Here is a 5,537-nt window from a genome sequence, read left to right on the forward strand (position 1 = left end):
CCTGTTCATATTCTTCCAATAGCAAAAGGATACAATCCAGGCTCATTTGTTCTTGTCATCCTAGTCTTTAATCTGGAAGTATTCCTCTGTTTTTCCTTGAATTTCATACCCCCAAAAATTTTTATCAAGATTATAGAGCAGTAATACCACACACAGAATGTCACTCAATTTGACTTTGTCTCATAATTAGACAAAGCTTATATATTTTCGATAGGAATATTACAAAAACCACTTTTTTTATTGCATCCTATCAGATGACATCAGAAATTGATTTGTTTCATTACTGGTGATGACAAATTTGATAATTTGATATCTGAAAATCTTCATTACACAGTGGTCTTTTTAAATTTGTAATTAAGAAGTTTTTTGTAGAGATATGCTTTGAGATTATGTAAATTTCTGTTTTCTCATTCTATTTTTGCATCCATTGGTGCTTCTTGCCTTGATTATTATTATGAATATTGCCAAATTTTTTTCTAATTCCACATTCCTAGGTGGCACTCTATGGAAAGAAAGAGTTTTAATATATATACATGTGTGGTAAAATATAGTGTGTATGTGTGTGTGTGTGTATATATATATATATATATATATATACACATATAATATACACATAATATAGAGAGTGCTGTGTTACAGCTGAGTGACAATGGGAGTTGGGGGATTATTTATCATGGCTGCCTTTATCCTTGCTTGGACCCCTGATTATCTGATCCTTGTCTTCCTGGTGTCATTTGGCCTGGCTGGAGCTAGGAACAAGAGGGACACTTCCTCAGAATCCACATATTTTCCTAATGATTGCACCCCTTCACTGTCATGGTGCCTGGATTTAATCCCCCCCACTCCATCTTTTTGTTTTGTTTTAAGATATATGACTTTATTAAATGTTTAAAATGTCATTGTGAGATAGAATAGAAATTTTACCTTGAAGGACTTTCAGTGGCTTCCAGGTCACAAGGCAAGTAAAAACCACATAAATACACATTCTGTGAAACATGTCTGAACGGGTTGCCAGAAAAATCAGGGCTCACAGCAGCATAAATAACTTTTAATTCCTGGGTACAGAGTAAGTACAAGTAAGGTCTCCAATATCTATCTTTTGTAGGTGGTCTTGAGTCAGAATGAGTTCATGTTGCTTGCAATCAGTGTTTTACCCTTCTGGTCCAGTCACCTGTGATTGTCAAGTAGGGAATTCTTTTTTATCAGAAGTCTATGAATTTCTTCATTAAATTCAACTTCTTGCAGCCCAAGAACCTACAGGGCACACTCTGGATGTCTCAAGGCCTCACACAGCACAACCACTCCACTGTGGTCCAAACCATTTCAATTCAGGTTGAGCCTTTCCAGGATTTGATTGCCAGTGAGAGCAGAAGAGAGATCCTTGCAACAGCCACTAGTTAACTTATATATTTGTCTACGTTATATCAGTGTGGACTTATATTTTATTCAATAGATTATGATCTGCTATTATCATTATTCAGTTTGATACTAAGTTGTTCGAGATTTGGCCAGTGTAAATACCCTCAGGGCAGGCTGCCTTCTGTGTCTTTGTGACATGCATCAATTATTGAACACTTCCTTATATTCACTCATAACAAGAGTTTTTGGGGTTTATACTATGCATTTCCTGCCCCAGCCTTGGGATTAGACATTTATCCAAGGAGCATCGGTTCTTTTTGAGAAGAGTGTATTCAGAAACCAATATCTGGGTACTAGATATGCTCAATGTCACAAAAGTGTATCTGCCCTCAGACTATATCTGTAGAAAAATAAATAGATGGATTCTTTCTCTGTTTCTGCTTCTCTCTGTGTGTCCTGTCTATCTACATGTGTGCATGTGTTTATATTCTCTATGTATACATAAACACATGTGTGTATATATATATATATCCTTATTTGCATTTATATTTATTTCTATATCTATCTATATGCATGAACCATAGATTTATGCTGTTACTTCTGATTCTAATCCAATACTGCAAAGTTCATTCCAGCTTCCCCCCTTTCCACATTTGTACCTCCCTTCTCCATCAATAAGAAATCTGTTTCTCTTGTCCTTAATTATTACAAAATCTCCTGTATTTACCAATCTCCTGACCATGTTAGGCTTCCCTTGAATACTTCTATGAAGCCATTCTCAGCAAGCCGCCATTGCTGACTTTTATGTTGCCTTCTGAAGCCATTCTCATACAGACTGACAAGACTGACTATCACAGGGATGTCCCTATAGCTCTGGTCTGTAGCTATTACCGTCTGTCTCAAACCTGTTCAGTGACTTTTGGACTGAATTGGGAAGGGAAGATTGGAGAAAAGGAGGGAGGTGGGGAGGATGGGAGGAAGAAAGGAGGGAAGGAAGGAACGAACGAACAAATGAGCGAATGGACGAATGAACTAACAGTGGGAGGGAGGGAGGGAAGGAAAGAGGGAGACAAGAAGAAAGGGCAATATGGGATAGTTTTATATTAGTTTATCCATATAAAGAAATGTATGTATGTATGATCCCTGTATGTATGTAAGTATGATCCCTCATATAATGAGTTGGGTTTTGTAACCATAATTGATAATAAATTGCTAAAATCATCATATTACTCCTGGAAAGGTCCTGCATAATGAAGAAATGAAATCATCACTTAAGTGACATTCACAACTTCTTAAAGGATAGCTTATAAGGGTAGAAAAAAACTTGCTCCACAATTTCTTAAGTTTTTGGGGGAAATGCTGCTTCACCATGACCTCGCTCTGAGAAGTCTTGCCAATCTAATTATCTTGCTCCTGTAAGTTCATCTTTTTGTCTTGAAGCATCTGTAGATTATTTCTTTATCTGTAAAGCCCAATAGTTTTACTAGGATATGGCTTGGAATTGACCACTCTTTTCGAATTTTCAAATTACTTGATGGAATGCTTTAAGATATACATTCAGACTCCTTTCCTATCCCTGGAAATTTTTCTTGGGTTATAGTTTTAAATGTCAGTTCTGTTCCATTGATTTAATATAGTTCTGTGACTCCAATTGTATAAAATGTTGGATCTCTCTTGCCTGTCTTCCATTTCAACTACTTTTTCTCTGAACTTTCTTGTTTCATTCTTTTCCCAATTTTTAGTCTCTTGGTAATTACCTGCTTCCTTCAAAGCCCCTTACTAAGTTTTCATTTAAATAAATTCTGCATTAGGTACTTTGTAAATTAGGCTTCATTTCTGATATAATTTTGTTGTTTTCTTCTATTTCTTTCTTGATTTCAAACTCTCAATTTATTTCTATTTATTTTAGTTCATTTTTTATTGTTAATATCTGTGTTTCTGATTTTAAAAAAGTCTTCACATCCTTGTTGGAGAATATGCACTTTGTTTGGAGTGTTGTGGTACTGTGAGTTTTTTTGTTTGTTTTGGTTTTTTTGCACAGAATTTTCACTAGAAAAATAGTTCATTACCATATTCTTATTTTAAGTTTTAAATTCAGTTTGGAGTGGTATGTTACACTTTTCCTCAGCTTTTTTTTTTGAGAGTAGCTGGTAGAAATTTAAGCACCAAAAGTTTTGATTTGCATTTATGGATTTTTTTACCCCAGTAGTTGTATATAGGCATGACCTACTTTCTTTGACAAGTCTCCTATTATGGTAATGCGCTACTCTGTCATTTTCTAACCTATTCTGTGCAGTTTCCTTTATGTATGTATTATTGGTTATGGCGGAGAGGTGACCGACATGTCTTGGTTCTTTTCATTTCTGTGGGATCCTAATTTTCCCCCCGTAATTTCCTTCTCTTCTTTTGATCCCACTAATCCAAGAGGATTCTCTCCTTCTCTATAAATCTAATTCTGTCCCAGATATAACACTTTTGTGTGTCTGCCTCTAAGGGCCTATTGACTTTGAAGCCTCTTCTCTGGAGATGAAGCTTTGAATTTCAGCCTTTTTTAGTTCCAACCTCTTTTAGTATACTAAAGTTCCAGCCTCTTTTAGTATACTAAAATTTAATTTTGAATTTCTTCTTTCTTGGGTTACTTTTGTTTCTACATCATCTAAATCCTTTGGGCATCTCCACTTGTTCCAGAGGGTCTTTTAAGTTTTTAATTCTTTTTTTTAAGATTTTATTTATTTATTTGACAGAGAGAGACACAGCAAGAGAGGGAACACAAGCAGGGGGAGTGGGAGAGGGAGAAGCAGGCCTGCCACTGAGCAGAGAGCCCGATACAGGGCTTGATCCCAGGACCCCGGGATCATGACCTGAGCTGAAGGCAGATGCTTAAAGACTGAGCCACCCAGGTGCACCTAAGCTTTTAATTCTTTAAAATTTTTAAGCTTAGAGTGATAGGTAATAGCAGATTTATTAGAATTTGGCTTATTTTTCCACGTTTAAGTAACTAGAATGTTGTGGTATATTTCTTTCTCTTATTACTTCTGAAGGTTTGAATCATGCATTGTTTTATGTTTTCTTTGTTGATTTTATTGTTTTGGTGGAGGTGTGATCAGGCAGTTATCATTGTCTTCCAAGTCCAGACATTCCTTGTACCTAATTTTTTATAGTCAAAAATATTGATGCCAATATGGTTTTTGTTCACCTTCCTACTTCCTACAGACTCCACAGAAATATTTTTTGGTATATTAATTTTGTACCAGAAAGAAACATCAACTTTCACATCATAATATTATAAACTGTCAAAAATATATAATCAATGATATGTACATTACTAAATAAACGTTATAAAGATACAAACTATGTGATATGTATAAACATACATAGACTATAACATACTTGCTGTCATGATGTTTATTCCATTCAATATTTTCTCATTCAAGAATAGCATTTATACTCAGAAAATATGACGAATCAAGGAAACAGCAATAATCAACATTGTTAATCATTTGATTTCTAGCTTGATAGAATCAAATATCTTCTATCTTCTAATATTTGAATTTGTAAAAAAGGATTGCTAAAAAGGAAGAGAAATATAAAAAAAAAGACTGGTTAAGAGGAAGGAAGAGATGTTTGTTATCACTTTATTTGTTGCCACTTCCACTTCAATGTGGTTCTAAGCAGACCTTGAAGGATAATCAGGAATGAGCAGATAAAATCTAGTGGAGAGAAAAAATATCCCAAACATAAGCAATTGGAAATAATGCATTTTCCATTATCAAAAGGTGTGAATATTGGAAAACTCTGTATTTAGAATGTAAACCAAGTTGAATTTATGGTAGCCTGACTCTACCTGCTCTAGAACTTTCTCTAAAGTTCAAGTTTGCTGAGTCTATAATTTCTTATCTGATTTTACCTACATAGCTTACTCCTTCAGGGCTCTAAATATCATTTAATTTTATGCAATTATCAGCTTATATAATATACAATGATGTCTTATGCCAGTATTTTTTTTTCTATATGTACCTATTTTAATTATGAGAATATAATTTAGGACAAAAGATAAGTATAAATTAACAAGGCTTTTCCACCATGTCTTTCTTTCAAGTTCTTTTATCATGCTAGTTGTTTTCCATGGGAATTTTTTTTTTTTTACTTGTCCCTCTTACAACATGGCACAGAGTAAT

The sequence above is a fragment of the Zalophus californianus genome, chromosome 1, assembly GCF_009762305.2.
Source record: "Zalophus californianus isolate mZalCal1 chromosome 1, mZalCal1.pri.v2, whole genome shotgun sequence".
Taxonomy (NCBI): domain Eukaryota; kingdom Metazoa; phylum Chordata; class Mammalia; order Carnivora; family Otariidae; genus Zalophus; species Zalophus californianus.